Source organism: Vombatus ursinus, unplaced genomic scaffold (genome assembly GCF_900497805.2).
Source record: "Vombatus ursinus unplaced genomic scaffold, bare-nosed wombat genome assembly UNPS02014785.1, whole genome shotgun sequence".
NCBI lineage: Eukaryota > Metazoa > Chordata > Mammalia > Diprotodontia > Vombatidae > Vombatus > Vombatus ursinus.
Genome location: NW_020954563.1, coordinates 10,662,379 through 10,678,692, shown reverse-complemented (window position 1 = coordinate 10,678,692; position 16,314 = coordinate 10,662,379). Strand labels below are relative to the sequence as shown.

Genomic DNA, 16,314 nt, shown 5'->3' with positions numbered 1-16,314 from the left:
TGTGTGTGTGTGTGTGTGTGTGTGTGTGTGTGTGTGTGTGTGTGTGTATGAAAATGTGCACTGCCCCTCTAGAGGTCCAGTCAGAGCTCCTGCCAACCCACATAAGCCTGCTCACAGAGCCTGGAAGCAGTGTCATTCACTGGCCAGCTGGAGACACTGAGCCTCTGCAGATCAGGAAGGGAGGCTCATTAGCAAGGAAGTTCAGGAACTAGGGACTCCCAGAAAGGTATGTAGCAAATGCCATCCAGATGTTGGGTTTTCTTCCTAAACTGTGCATCCTCCCCCCTTCACCCTGCCCTTCATCCTAGTCAAAGAGCAAATTTGTGGTTTTCATCTTATTCAACAAGGTGGGAAGACCACCTTGCCCTTCTCAGGGCACAGTTCTACACTGCACAAGGTCAAATGTTGGAGGCTGATGCCTGATTCCTTTAGGTAGCATCCGCCTCTTGGGGATCATGAGGCACATCTATCATCTGGCCCCTACGACAACCACAGGAATCCAGCTAGGTAAATGAAGGTGTATAAGGTTTGGGGAAGTCTGCTTAGAGGCCAGTGGGCATATTAAAATTGGTGCAACTCCTAAGTCATTTGTTGGCTGTATAGATAACCTAGCTTTTTGTGAATCTGCCTAGAAATCTGTGGGACCTAATGGTGGCCACCAATCCACTACTTTTGACTTTTACGCCGCTCTCCTCGAAACGAAAAAGGACTTTCCCCCTTTTATCTTGTGAGAAACCCAGCAGTTAGCAATTTGCCTGGACTGGATGGCTAACAAGGGGTTATTAAGTCTGCTCACAGAGCTGTTCCCCAGGCTCAGGCTTTGCTGGGGTTAATTCTGGATAGGATAAGGGAAAACAGATCTCCCTGAGCCCTAACTGTATCCTGAGCTCCAGTCAGTTCCTTCTCACCCACACCTGAACACTAGCTTCTCCAAAGAGGAACCTGAGAATGCCACAGCCTCTCCAGTAAACTCCTGGGGCGGCAGCAGCCTCAGGACCTGGGGGTCAGTTGGAAACAGTCAGCTACCAGCCAGGAATTAAGAAGCTAATGGCAGCTAGGAGTGCAGAGCCCAGGGAAGAAAGCAACCCCACTTTTCTATCCACTCGAATGCTATATCTAAGAACCTTGTGATATTCAGCTGTGCATTTGGACCAGTGATTCTTAAAAAGTTAGCCCAAGAAACAGTTGAGCAGGGGAGAGACTGGAGAGCTGCCACCTTCATTGCCACCACCCATTTCCTAGGAAAAATACAGACGTCATCTTGTGGGACTTTTGTGTGGACCAATGGATCCTTTTAAAAACACATTTTGATGTTTTTAATCTTGATGCAAATTTGACATGGGGGGAAAAGGCAACACAGACTTTTAGGAGCCCTAAGAACAAGCTAATGCAATTTTGCATATCTTACAACGGTTCACCAGGAAGACCTTTACAGATTTGCTTCGAGAACCACTGATCTAGAGAAGACATTTTGATTTCAAGAACTGTTCTAGAGACTCTTCATTTGGTTTGGATACCTTCCTGTTTAGCCCAAGAGGACATCCACTCACTGTTTGGGGATCAGGGCCTGTTTGGCAAGAGGAGAGGTGAGCCCTAAGTGGGGAGTCATTGGGGTGCCTAACATAAAGAGTCCGCTTTAGTCATTGCTGCTTTGTGACCCTAATACCATGATTGCTTTTTTCTTGCTTTGTTTTCTTTCTTCCCAAATGAAAATTTTTAGGGCTACTCCTTGAAAATGATTACTAGATTTGGAGTCAGAGGACCTCAGTCAAAATTCCAGCTTTATATCTATGCAGCTTGGGGAAAATGACTTAGCCTCTCTGGGTCTCTTTTTCTGTATCTGTTAAAGGAAGGGCTTGGACTAGATGATTTCTCAGAACCCTTTCAGCTTTAAATCTATGCGTTTCTATGATCTCTTGGGTTAGTATCTTAACCCCTAGAGAATTAGTCTATCGATATTTGATAAAAGGCTAATCCCACAGACTTCCAGAATCAGGAAGAATTTTTCAAGATGTATAAGCTCTCAAGTTGTGGTAAGAGAATCCAGCTGTGGTTCACATGTGGTAGACAAGTAGATAGGGAGCACCACAACAGATCTGTTTGATGCTGTGGACCTTTGGACCTTTACTCATAGCTTTGTCACAGAGCTGAACCTCACCATGAAAAGAAAACAATCACCAAGTAACGCCAAGTTAGTGGTGGCACCGATGACATGATGTGAGTTGGGTTCCCAAGAAGGAAAAAATGGAAATAGATTTGGAATCTCATAGGAATTCAGCCTAGAATGGCGGACTTCCCTGAGGAAAGTCTTCTGGGATAATAATAGAAGAGAATCAGGCCCTTACCATAGGTAGCACATATCTGGGTCACCTCTTCCTGAAGTCACAGGATTTCTGTAGGGAAGAAAGGAGCTGGCTTGATAGCGTCTCTTTGGCTGGAATCTTCAAGGGATTTTGTATGTATTTTCTTCATATGGGGAAAACCCCATACAAAGGTAATAAAGGGAACTTTGGGGCCAGTTGCTTCTACTTTTCCCCTTGGTCACTCAGAATTCTGTGGGGGCCCCGCTGAGGCAGCCAAATCAGATCTCTGTAGGCTGTCGGCAAAGTCTTCAGCGATTTCAGCGTCCAAGATGGGGAGCAGGGTGGAGAGAGGGAGGGACCTTGAAAGAAGAGGAACTTCCTCTTTATCGTATATCATCGACAGATTCAAAAGCCAAACTACCAAGATTTCTCTCCTTGTGGAATTCTCCAATTCTGGGAAAATAAAGAATTAAGTGACCCAAATTGTGAGTATGATTGGACTAGCCGTTTTGCTATGTAGTGACGTGGCCCCAGCCTGCTTATCTAAACGGAATGCAAGAAAAGTGCTTCCCAAATGGTAATGAACCACCAGAGCAGTGATTATAATCATAGTTACTATGACTTGGGTTGGCATCATTTTTCCTAAAGGAAAATTGATGTAGTCCTGGGATTTATGGAATAATGGGAAACCCATGAAGAAGTAGCAGTGCTCCCTTTTTAATTTCTTTTCAAATCTATCTTGGAAAAAGTGCAGATTCTAATTAGCCACAGGTAGGCATAGCTCAGTGAGGGGCAATGAGGGAGCCAGGTGTCCAGAGCTGGATAAAAGGGGGAGGTAGTCAGAAGGTCAATTTAGAAGGGATACAAGTTTTTTTTAGAGAAGTAGAAGATGTGCTTTAGGAAGTGAATAGACAGAGATCTTGAACTCAAGAAGGGAGACTACATCAATTTGCCAGGATTACGTATAACTCACATTTACATATTGTCATTGGATCCTCACAATGACTCCATAAGAGAGACAGGTCAGAGATAAATTATAGGTGAGGAAACAGGCTTGGAGACATGGAGAGAATGGATAACATCTAGTGAGAGCCAGTACTAGAATCCAGGTTTTCTGATCCCTAATCCAAGGGTTTTCTCGCCACTTATCACTGCCTTAGGAAAGAAAACAAACCTCTCCAAGGCCAGGGAAATCAGTTCACACTGGATTCAAAACCCTACGTGGGCATTGAGAAGGTTCTAGATTATAGAAGGAAACTGGTAAGGCTGTCTTCAAAGCTCTGTTCAGGGTTGAGAGGCAACATGGTATAGTGGAAATAGTGCTGGTTGAGTCAAAGGACCTGGGTTCAAATCCTTCCCCTCCCCCATTTAATATCCATGTGTCCTTGAGCAGGTTACTAAACCCCTTTGCCCATCAGTTTCCTCATATATGAAATGAGGGAGGTGGTCTAGATGGCGTCTGAGGTCCTCTTCAGCTCTAAGTTTAGGATCTGACTATTCTCATCCTTGCACGTGATCTGTATGGAAATCTGTCATTCAAGGGTAGTCCAGTCTCAAGATTAACCTTGGGCAATGTTGGTTTCCGGACAACTGATAGGTGAAAGGGGTGGAAAAGAAGTCACTGTGATCACAGGGCAAGCAGTTTCAAGAATTCTAGGATGGGGACAGGTTAGGGAGGCACCAGCCCCCAGCTGATAATTGCCACTTCCCACCCTTCCAAAACTCCTGCAACTCCATCAATTTTCCTTAAGGAATAGTCAATTCATCCCTGTCACCCCAAGTTATAATCATTACGACCACAAGGCCTGCTCCAATAGCTCATTACCATTTAGACTGGAGTCATGGCCCACCTAAATCCACACCCAGAGCTTTATCTCTTTACAATTGTGCTTTTTCAGAAGGATCAACTGGGAGCAAACCAAAGTACCCACTGAAGATGTTCCATAAAATGAGTAGGTGCAAGGCTTGTTCTAATCCCCACTTCTTGGAGGCATGAAAAGTAGAAAACTTGCTTCACTTGTTTAAAACAACAACAGCAACAAAAACCCATGAGATGAAGAAGGACCCTCAGTCTGGTCTCTTCTCGAGGAGGCTCGGTTCACCACACAACAATTGATTCCTTTGTTGAAAACAAAACTTGACTGTTTTTAAGTGATTATGCCCCAAGGTCCTGCCACTTGACATTTGTCTAGTATTCCAGGGTGATGAGTGGCCAGATAGCAGCTTAAAACCAGTTCATTAAGGAAACAAACATCGAGGCCTGTGGTTCTTAACCTATGGTGAACTTTTAAAAAAAAATTGATGACTTTTTTTTAATGGAATTGGTTTCTTTTGTAATCCTGTGTATTTTAATTTATACATCTAATAACATTATTCTGAGAAGGAGTGCATAGGCTTCACTGGACTTCCACAAGGATCCAGGACACAAAGAAGGTTAAGAATGCCTCATTTAAAAGTTTCTGGGGGCAGCTAGGTGGATAGAGCACCAGCCCTGAAGTCAGCAGGACCTGAGTTCAAATCTGGCCTCAGACCAAACACTTGACATTTACTAGCTGTGTGACCCTGGGCAAGTCACTTAACCCCAATTGCCCTTAAAAAAAAATAAAAGTTTCTGACTCTCTTCATGGTGCCATTAATGAACAGGGAGAAGAAGAAAGGGAAGGGAAAGCAATAATCATAGTGCCTACTATGTGCCAGGCACTGTGCTAATCAATTTTTACAAATATTATCTCATTTAATCCTCACATCTATCCTGGGAGGTAGGTGTTAATATTAACCCCATTTCCCAGTTGAAGAAACTGAAGCCAACAGAGGTTAAATGACTTGTTACCCAACCAGTAAGCTGGTTGAACTTGGATCTTCCTGACTCCAGGCCCATTCCTTTATCCACTCTATCACTAGCTGCTATGTTAACTCCAGGTTAACACAACTGGCCCTCAACAGCATATAGACAATCACCCAAGGGAGTGGTGTCAGCAACAACAGTCTGGTAAATCCCTGCAGTGAGCTCTAGCCAGAGCTCTGAAATTGATTCAGTGCCTGTCTTTGGGCAAGTCAGTCAATTACTCTATCTCAGGTGTCAAATGGGGGTAATAGCACTAGCCTTACCTACCAGGTAGGCTTGTTATGGGGGCAAAAGAGGTAGTGTCCTGGAATCATCGCCTTTGTGGGAGTAGAAAGAGCTCATGCAGTGACTCCTAATTTGTTTTAGCTTCCTAGAAAGTAACAGAATTAGGACTAGAGCTGAGTTGTGCCTCCAGATCTAGTCCTCCTTCAACACTGCCAGTATGACCTTGGCAAGTCACTTAAAAAGAGGAAAATGACTCCTACCTTATTCAGAGCATGGTGAGAAACAGTGCTGTGTATACCATAGAGTGCTGTAACATTGTGATTATTCTAAAAGTGTTTTATGGCATATGTTTTTGGTTTTTTCTTATACGTTCAAATGAACTAATTAAATTAAAATTAATTTTGTTTTGGAAAATATTTTGAGTATTTTGCTGACAACCCTGCAGATAAATGGAGACTCCCTGAGAGGGATGGGAATTGCTGTCATGGAGGTTTGGTTTATGCATCATTAGAGAAGAAAAATCACACTGTCCATCCATATTCCCAAAAGGGAAGAAATCAGCCCACAAGCAGGACATCCTGTTCAAAGCTTATAAACTTTCCATTGGAGAAAAGAGTGAAAAAGCCACACAAAATACAGCCCCTTCCCCTACCTAATTAGACAAGATGACGCTCATTCCTTATTTCTCATTATACCCCAGGAAGGGAATCTAGATTTTCCCCTGCCACATGTGGGTTTTATAGGCTAGTAGCACCTGGAGCCCCTCCTCCTCTCTCCTCTGATTTCCTTGCCTTTTATAGGTCTAAGATGTTAGTCACTCTGGCCTGGTCCCCAGGCACAGTTCCTTCTATAATCAGCCTGATAGGGAAAATGGGGGAGGGGGATTCATCCCATTACTGACTTTTAAGCTAATTTTAAGCTAAAATTTCCAAAAGTTTCTCAAACCAGATGTGTGTTGCCAAAAACCCTTAGGACTGGCAGACATATGTGCACATGGACACAGACCCCAACTGATGCACACATGAACGTTCAGAGCTTCCCAGGGAAGCAAAGCCAAGCTAAGGCATGACTAAGGAAAGTCCTTTTCTCCATTGTAAAGGATAAAGTGCTCGCTATCCTCTCAGTCCTTATGCAAATACCAAGGGAAGGGACAAGGAGAGAAGAGGAGAAAGAGTATAGGAAACACATGAAGAGAAAGAGAAACACACAAGAGGGCCTGAGGGTCTGCAAGCTCAAGATGAATCCATTGTATGATATGGCGGGCAGAAGGCCCCGGTGTCTTCCAGTTGCCTTGCTGACAGAGTGGTGACACCCCATTGTCATGGGAGGGCGATACAGGAGAACCCCACTGAACGTGTTGTGTTCAATTCTGGTGGCAACATTTGTGACTGGACACTGACAAACTAGAGCGTATCCAGAAGAGGAAAATCTACCAGTAGGGTGAAAATGCTAGAAACTAGATCATAAGAGGAATGGTTGAAATCTACCTTGGTACTTGGCATATAGTAATTAATGAAGCATCAATAACTGTTGATTGAAGAAACAAAGGATGTTTAGGCTTGAGAAAAGAACACTTGAGAAGGACATGACAACTCTCTTCAAGGATTTTGAAAGCTGTTACTTGGAAGAGGGATTGGATTTGTCTTGTTTGGCCCCAGAGGGCAAAATTCAGTCCAGTGGGAGTAGGGAGGGGGGGAGGCATTGCAAAAAGGTAGATCTTGGTTCAATGCAATGAAATATTTCCTAACAATTATAGTGAGGGGTCCACCTGGCATTATGGATAGAAAGTCAGGAAAACCTGGATTCAAGTCCTGCCTTTAACATTTACTGGCTATGTGACCTTGGAAATCATTTTATCTCTCAGAGCATTAGGCAACTCTCTAAGAATATGAGTTGCAGAGAGTCCCAGCTTTTTTTAAAAATTGATTTATTAGTCATTTCTTGGCCAATATTTCTTTTTTTAATATTATTTAATATTTTATTTTTCCCAATTACATGTAAAAACAATTTTAACATTATTTTTTTCAAATTTTGAGTTCCAAATTCTCTCCCTCCCTTCCCCCTCCCCCACTGAGAAGGCAAACAATTTAACATAGGTTACATGTGTAGCTGTGCAAAAACATTTTCTTGTAAGTCATTCTGTGAAAGAAAACACAGACAAAAAAAAAACACCAAGAAAAATAAAGAAAGTTAAGAAAAATATCTTTGATCTGCATTCAGTCTCTACCAGTTCTTTCTTTGGAGATGGACAGTCCCTTTCATCATAAGTCCTACAGAATTGTCTTGGATCATTGTATTGTTAAGAATAACTAAGTTACTCATAGTAGATCATCATACAATGTTGCTGTTACTGTGTACAATGTCCTGGTTCTACTCATTTCATTTTGCATCAGTTCATGTAAGCCTTTCCATGTTTTTCTGAAAGCATCCTGCTCTCAACATTTCTTAAAGCACAGTAGTATTACATCACAATCACATACAATAATTTGTTCAACCATTCCCCAATTGATGGACATCTCCTCAATTTCCAATTCTCTTGTCACCACTAAAAGAGCTGCCATAAATATTTTTTACAGATAGATCCTTTTCCTTTTAGTTTATCTCTTTGGGATACAGACCTAGTAGTGGTAAATCTTGGTCAAAAGATGTGCATGGTTTTATAGTCCTTTAGACATAATTCCAAATTGCTCTCCATAATGGTTGAATCAGTATACAACTTCACCAATAATACATTAGTGTTTTAATTTTCCCATAACCCCTCTAGCATTTGTCATTTTCCTTTTCTGTCATATTAGCCAATCTGACAAGTGTAAGGTAGTAGCTCAGAGTTGTTTTAATTTGCGTTTCTCTCATTAATAGTGATTAAGAGTATTTTTTTTCATATGGCTATAGATAGCTTTGATTACTTTGTCTGAAAACTGCCAGTTCATATCCTTACCATTTTTCAATTGAGGAATGGCTCTTATTTCTATGAATTTGATTCAGTTTTCTATATATTTGAGAAGTGAAGTCTTTATCAGAGAAACTCCCTGTAATTTTTTTTCTTCATGGTAAAGATTACCAACTATATACTTCCCTCCATCCTATTTTCCCCTTGTTTATCCTACTCTCTCCTTTTACCCTGTCCATTCTCAAAAGTGTTTTGCTTCTGACTTTTCTCTCCCCCAAACTGCCCTCCCTTCTATCAGCTCCCCCCTGCTTCTTTTATCCCCTTCCCTTCCTACTTTCCTGTATGTTAAGATAGATTTCTACAGGGAGGGAAAGTAGTGACTGTCTTGAGCTCTCTCCCAAAGCCCTCCAAATACCTATAAAAAATGGCTCTAAACAAATTCTAAAGCAGCAGAACCCACAAAAAGACAGAGTGAAACAAATTTTCAGCCAAAGAAAGCCTGGATGGTTGATCATAAAGGTATATCGCGCCAGGGGGAGAGGGGAGAGGAGCGCAGTGTGGTGTGGGTGCGCAGGCCTCAGCGACCCTGGAGCAGGCCTCAGAGGACTGAATCGAGGGCAGCTGTGATGGTTTCCAGGCTTCTCAACTCCTAAACTCCAAAGACAACTTAGAAGGTCAGCGGGAAAAGTCTGTGACTGCAGTGAGAGAGGAGCTAGGTCTCAGCAGCAAGTCTCGAGCACGGCCCTGGGCTGCGGCTGTTTCCTGAGCTTCAGGGCCACAGACTGAGGGGGAATCAAGTAGCTGATCAGAGGGGGATTGCAGGGACCTCTTTGCCAGTGCTGAGGCAGGAATCTCTTGCTTTTCCTGTGCTTGAATCTGGGTAGCAGTTCTGAGGGGTAGTCCTGGAACAAGGAGGAATGCTGGTGCAGTGGAGCTTGTTGTGATGGTGGAAAGAAAACACCTTGCTCCTTATCATACCACCTTGGAAGAACTGAAAATTTATAGGTCCCTAGAAGTACCTCTGAAAACGGCTGTACAAACCCCCGAAGCTTGGGAGAGTACACTCTTCACATTGGAAGCAGGCTTTTACCTTAACAAAGAGTTTAAAACTCAAGTAATTGGCTGGGATCATGAGTAAGTAGCACAAAAAGAGTCAGACTACATTATCTTACTTTGGTGACAAAGAAGGTCAAAACATACAACCAGAAGAAAACAACAAAGCCAAAGCTCCTACATCCAAAGCCTCCAAGAAAAATATGAATCAGTCCCAGGCCTTGGAAGAGCTCAAAAAGGGTTTTGAGAAGCAAGTAAGAGAAGTAGAGGAAAAATTGAGAGTGATGCAAGAAAATCATGAAAAACAAGTCAACAGCTTGCTAAAGGAGACCCAAAAAAATACTGAAGAAAATAACACCTTAAAAAATAGCCTAAGGGGCAGCTAGGTGGCACAGTGGATAGAGCACCGGCGCTGAAGTCAGGAGGACCTGAGTTCAAATCTGGCCTCAGACCAAACACTTGACACGTACTAGCTGTGTGACTTTGGGCAAGTCACTTAACCCCAATTGCCTCACTAAAAAAAGACAAAAACAAAAACAAAAAACAAAAACAAAAACAAAAATAAAAAAAAATAGCCTAACCCTAATGGCAAAAGAGTTCCAAAAAGCCAATGAGGAAAAAAATGCCCTAAAAAGCAAAATTGGCCAAATAGAAAAGGAAGTCCAAAAGATTACTGAAGAAAATACTTCCTTAAACATTAGAATAGAGCAATTGGAAGCTAGTGACTTAATGAGAAATCAAGACACTGTAAAACAAATCCAGAAGAATGAAAAATTAGAAAACAATGTGAAATATCTCATTGGAAAAACAACTGACCTGGAAAATAGATTCAGGAGAGAGAATTTAAAAATTATTGGACTATCTGAAAGCCATCATCAAAAAAAGAGCCTAGACATCATCTTTCAAGAAATTATCAAGGAAAACTGTCCTGATATGTTAGAACCAGAGGCAAAATAGAAATTGAAATAATCCACCAATCTCCTCCTGAAAGAGATCCCCAAAGGAAAACTCCTAGGAATATTGTAGCCAAATTCCAGAGTTCCCAGGTCAAGGAGAAACTATTACAAGCAGTCAGAAAGAAACAATTCAAGTATTGTGGAAACACAATCAGGATAACACAAGATTTAGCTGCTTCTACATTAAGGGACCGCAGGGCATGGAATATAATATTTCGGAGGGCAAAGGAGATAGGATTACAACCAAGAATCACCTACCCAGCAAAACTGAGTATAATCCTTCAGGGGAAAAAAATGGTCATTCAGTGAAATAGAGGACTTTCAAGCATTCTTGATGAAAAGACCAGAGTTGAATAGAAAATTTGATTTTCAAATACAAGACTCAAGTGAAACATGAAGAGGTAAACAGGAAAGAGAAATCATAAGAGACTTATTAAGGTTGAACTGTTTACATTCCTGCATGGAAAGGTGATATTTGTAACTGATGAGTCCTTTGTCAGTATTTGAGTAGTGGGAGGGAAAAAATTATGTTTGTATAGATAGATTGATAGAGGACACAGGGTGATTTGTAGATGAAGGGGTGATATCTGGTAAATAAAATTAAGGGGTGGGAGAAGATTATACTGGGAGAAGGAGAAAGGGAGAAGTAGAATGAGGTAAAATATATCACATGAAACAGACAAGAAAAGGCTCTTACAATGGAGGGGAAATGGGGGAAGGTGAGAGGGAATGAGTGAGTCTTACTCTCATAGGATTTGGCTTAAGGAGGGAATAACGTACACAATGGGGTATGGAAATCTATCTTACCCTACAGGAAAATAAGAGGGGAAGGGGACAAGAGAGCAGGGGTTTGATAGAGGGGAGGGCACATTGGGGGAGAGGATAATCAAAAGCAAACACTTCTGAGGAGGGACAGGGTCAAAAGAGAAAATAGAATAAATGGGGGTTAGAATAGGATGAAGGGAAATATACTTAGTTTTTCACTACAGGACTACTATGGAAGTGTTTTGCATGACTACACGTCTATAACCTGTATCAACATGCTTGCCTTTCCAATGAGGTTGGGTGGGGAGGGAGGAAGGGAGAAAATTTGCAACCCAAAGTTTTAAAAACACATGTTAAAAATTAAAAAAATATTTTTTAATAAAAAATTTTAAAAACCCAGATTAAAAGAAAAAAAAATCCTACTTTGGTGACAAAGAAGATCAAAACATACAACCAGAAGAAGACAACAAAGTCAAAACATCCTACATCCAAAGCTTCCAAGAAAAATATGAATTGGTCTCAGGCCATGGAAGAGTTCAAAAAGGATTTTGAAAACCAAATAAGAGAAGTAAAGGCAAAATTGGGAAGAGAAATGAGAGTGATACAAGAAAATCATGAAAAACAAGTCAACAGTTTGCTAAAAGAGACCCCCCAAAAAATACTGAAGAAAATGACACCTTAAAAATAGACTAACCCAAATGGCAAAAGAGGTCCAAAAAGCTAATGAGGAGAAGAATGCCTTCAAAAGCAGAATTGGCCAAATGGAAAAGGAAGTCCAAAAGCTCACTGAAGAAAATAATTCCTTAAAAATTAGAATGGAGCAAATGGAAGCTAATGATTTCATGAAAAATCAAGAAACAATAAAACAAAACCAAAAGAATGAAAAAATAGAAAACAGTGTGAAATATCTCATTGGAAAAACAACTGACCTGGAAAATAGATCCAGGAGAGATAATTTTTAAAATTATTGGAGTACCGGAAAGCCATGATCAAAAAAAGAGCCTAGACATCATCTTTCAAGAAATTATCAAGGAAAACTGCCCTGATATTCTAGAACCAGAAGGTAAAATAGAAATTGAAAGAATCCACTGATCTCCTTCTGAAAGAGATCCCAAAATGAAAACTGCCAGGAATATTATCGCCAAGTTCCAGAGTTCTCAGATCAAGGAGAAAATATTGCAAGCAGCCAGAAAGAAACAATTCAAGTATTGCAGAAACACAATCAGGATAATACAAAATCTAGTAGCTTCTACATTAAGAGATCAAAGGGCTTGGAATAGGATTTTCTGGAGGTCAAAGGAGCTAGTATTAAAACCAAGAATTACCTACCCAGGAAAACTGAATGTAATCAATGGGGGGGGGAACGATATTCAATGATGTAGAGTAATTTAAAGCATACTTGAGAAACCAGAGATAAATAGAAAAGCTGACTTTCAAATACAAGATTTAAGAGAAGCATGAAAAGGTAAACAGAAAAAAGAAAGCATAAGACACTTATTAAAGTTGAACTGTTTACATTCCTACGTGGAAAGATGATATTTGTAACTCATGAGACCTTTCTCATTATTAGGGTAGCTGGAAGGAATGTATGTAGGCAGAGGGCATAGGATGAGTTGAATATGAAGGGATGATACCTAAAAAATAAAACTAAGGGGTAAGAGAGAAATGCACTGGAAGAAGGAGAAGGGGAGAGGTAGAATGGGGTAAATTATGTCACATAAAAGAGGCAAGAAAAAGCTTTTACAGTGGAGGGGGAAAAGGGGGGAGGTGAGATGGAATGAGAGAACCTTACTCTCATTGGATTTGGCTTAAGGAGGGAATAACATACATACTCAATTGGGTGTAGAAATCTATCTTACCCTACAGGAAAGTAGAGAGGAAGAGGATAAGAGAGGGAGGGTGAGGATAAGAGAGGGAGGGTGATAGAAGGGAGAGCAGATTGAGGTAGGGGGTAATCAGAAGCAAACACTTTTGAAGAGGGCCAGGGTCAAAAGAGAGAATAGAATAAATGAAGGGTGGGATAGGATGGAGGGAAATATAGTTAGTCTTTCACAACATGACTATCACAGAAGTGTTTTGCATGACTGCACATGTATAACCTATATCGAATTGCTTGCCTTCTCATTGAGGGTAGGTGGGGAAGGAGGGAGGGAGGGAGACAATTTGGAACTCAAAGTTTTAAAAATGAATGTTAAAAAAATTGTTTTTACATGCAACTGGGGAATAAGATACACAGGCAATGGGGTAGAGAAATCTATCTTACCCTAGAGGGAAACAGAAGGGGAAGGGGATAAGAGAAGGGGGGGGTAATAGAAGGGAGGGCAGATTGGGGGAAGGGGTAATCAGAATGCATGTTGTCATGGGGTGGGGGGGGAGAGATGGGGAGAGAATTTGAAACTCAAAATTCTGTGGAAGTGAATGTTGAAAACTAAAAATAAATTAATTATTTTTTAAAAATCATTTAAAAAAACCACAAAAGAGAATTCCACATGAAAACATGAATCTTCATTTCACAAAAAATATGCACTAAATTCTACACATTATTTTAAAAATTATCCTATTTATCTGTGCTTCCTTCTGAACTTCCTTCTGTTTTTTTCTGTAGTTTAAAAAATGTTACAATGATCTTTTTATGGCATCATCATTGCTTACCTCCCTCCTCTCTATTAACTAAGGGAAAAAAAGGAGAAAAAAAAACCCTTTTTGACAAAAAAGAATAATCAAGCAAAATGAATACATACAGTATCCATGTTCAAAAGTATATGTCTCTGCACTTTATGTCCAACATCTCTTTGTCAGGAGGTAGGTAATGTGTTTTATCATACATAAGTCCTCTGGAGACATGATTGGTCTACTTTGATCAGAGTTCCCAAGACTTTCAAAGTTTTTTTCTACAATGTTGTTTTCTTTGCATAAATTCTTCTGGTTCAGTTACTAAGTCTTTCAGAGTTGATTATGTTTACAATATTGCTGTTACTGTATGAATTGTTCTTCTGGTTCTGTTCACTTTACTTTGCATCAGTTCATATAAATTTTCCCAGGTTTTTCTAAAACCATTCCTTCATAATTCCTTACAGCACAATAGTATATGTGATCCTGACTTTGATTCCTTGGTACTTGAATTATTTCTCTCTGGCTGCTTGCAGTATTTTCTCCTTGACCTGTGAATTCTAGATTTTGGCTACAATATTCCTGGGAGTTTTTATTTTGGGACTTCTTTCAAGAAGTGACTGGTGGATTCTTTCCATTTCTTTGCTCTTTGGTTTGAAGATATTTGGGCAATTTTCCTTTATAATTTCTTGAAATATGTGAAAGTTCTTTTTATGTTCCTGGTTTTCAGGTATACAAATTATCCTTTTTTAAAAAATATTTTATTTTCTCCCAGTTACATGTAAAGACAATTTTTAACATTTATTTTTTTAAATGTTGAATTCTGAATTTTCTCTCCCTCTCTCTCATGTCTCTGTCTGAGACATTAAGCAATTTAATATAGATTGTACATATTCAATCATGCAAAACATATTACCATATTAGTCATGTTGTGAAAGAAGACACAGACCAAAAGGTGGAAAAAAAATACAGAAAGTGAAAAATAGTGTGCATTCAGACTTTATCAGTCCTTTTTCTAGATGTAGATGACATTTTTCATCATGAGTCCTTTGGAATGGTCTTGGATCATTATACAAATGATTCTTAAATTATCTTTCCTTGATCTATTTTCCAGGTCAGTTGTTTTTCCTGTCAGATGTTTCATATTTTATTTTTTTTTCAGCCTTTTGGCTTCTGTTTTATTTCTTGATGTCTCATTGGATCATTACTATCCATTTGGCCAATTCTAATTTTTAAGGAATTATTTTCTCCAGTAAGGTTTTGTACCTTTGTACCAAGCTGTTAATTCTCTTTTCATAACTTTCTTAGATAGCTCTCATTTCTTCTGCCATTTTTCTTTCTACTACTCATTTTACTTTTCAAGCCAGGTTTTACTCTCTTTTCAAAAAATCTTTCTTTGGCTCTTGCTTTAACTCTTAGGAATTATTGTTGGACTTGTATTGAGCATTGACTTCTTCTGTGTTTGAATTTTCCAATCACTATAGTAGTTTTTTATGGTTGGGTTCCTTTTTTGTTTTATGTTTGTTTGTTCATTCTTCCAGCCTACTACTTGACTTTGGATTTTAGGTTACTGTTGGGTTCTGGCTCACTTCTGATGGGAGGAGGGATGTATGGCTTGGGTTTCTATTGCTTTCATAGCTCAGTCTGGAGGCCTGCAAGTTTTTGGTGCTTTTGAAGTGGTGTGATCCGTGCAGAAGTCTGTTCATAACCCTTCTGGTCTGAGCTCTACAGTTTCTTGACCTGAGTTTGGGTCTGTTAGTTTGTGTGTAACTAAATTTCAATAAATTACTGCTGGAACTCAGTCATTGTTAGCCTGCTGTGAGGTTCTGAAGGTTCATAGTGACTCCACTTTGGTCTTGGTTTCCTGCCCTGGTTTTTCCACTGTAGGCTTATGCGCTGTGCTAAAGGTTAGAACTGAGTCACCACTCTTCTCCTATGCTCACAGCCATACAGCTCAGTTTCTGGAATTGTTTTTGTGCTTAGTACTCAACAGGGTCCCAAAGTCAGTCACAGTCACTCCTTTCTACCCTAGATCTATGACCTAGAATTAGGCAATTGGTGACAAAGCTACCAGATGGCACCTCTTCCTCCTTCCAGCTCAGATCTCTTTCTGCTTCAGTTCTTCCTACCATGGTTTTTTATTTCAGTTCCCTTTCTATTCCTGGGCACAGAAATACTACCAATCCCAAAGCTGTTGCCACTGGTTGTGCAGAGAGACCTCTCTGTCTATCTTCCTAAGCTGTCCTGGGCTAAGAAAAATGACTTACTGTGACTTCGCTTGTGACTTCTTGGCTTTCCTGATCAGAATTTGGTCTGGCATACTTTCTAGGTTGTTGTGGAGGAGGTGTGTTGAAAGAGCTAGGCAAAAATACTGACTCTCAGTCTGCCGTCTTGGTTCTGCCTCCTGACGTTAAGGTCCTGATATTTGTTTCTTCTTCCTAGCCTATTAGAATATTAACACAACATCATCATACGGCTCCCTCCATTTACTCAAATAAATTTACCTTTCTAGGTTTATCTAGATTCCTTTTTTTCTATTTCAAAGTTCCTACCTATCTCTGGTCTTTTCATCAGAATTTTTTTAAAATTCTCTATTCCAATAAGGTCCGATCTCCCACCATGCCACCCCCCCCACCTCCCCTAATATTATACTAAATTTTCTAGGGT

At 40.2% G+C, this 16,314-nt stretch overlaps 1 protein-coding gene across 3 annotated transcripts in view; it reads left to right on the top strand.

Moving 5' to 3' along the window:
* Positions 1 to 1,357: 1,357 nt before the first annotated feature.
* The window catches only part of ASIP (agouti signaling protein), a 39,069-nt gene continuing 24,112 nt past the window's right edge, over positions 1,358 to 16,314 (top strand). For 2 of the 3 annotated variants that reach the window (XM_027867023.1, XM_027867021.1), the window contains exon 1: positions 1,358 to 1,586. The gene's annotated coding sequence lies outside the window, so the exon portion shown is untranslated. Of the gene's footprint in view, positions 1,587 to 2,714; positions 2,789 to 16,314 lie in introns of those variants that run through there. The other variant, XM_027867025.1, reaches the window with a different exon arrangement.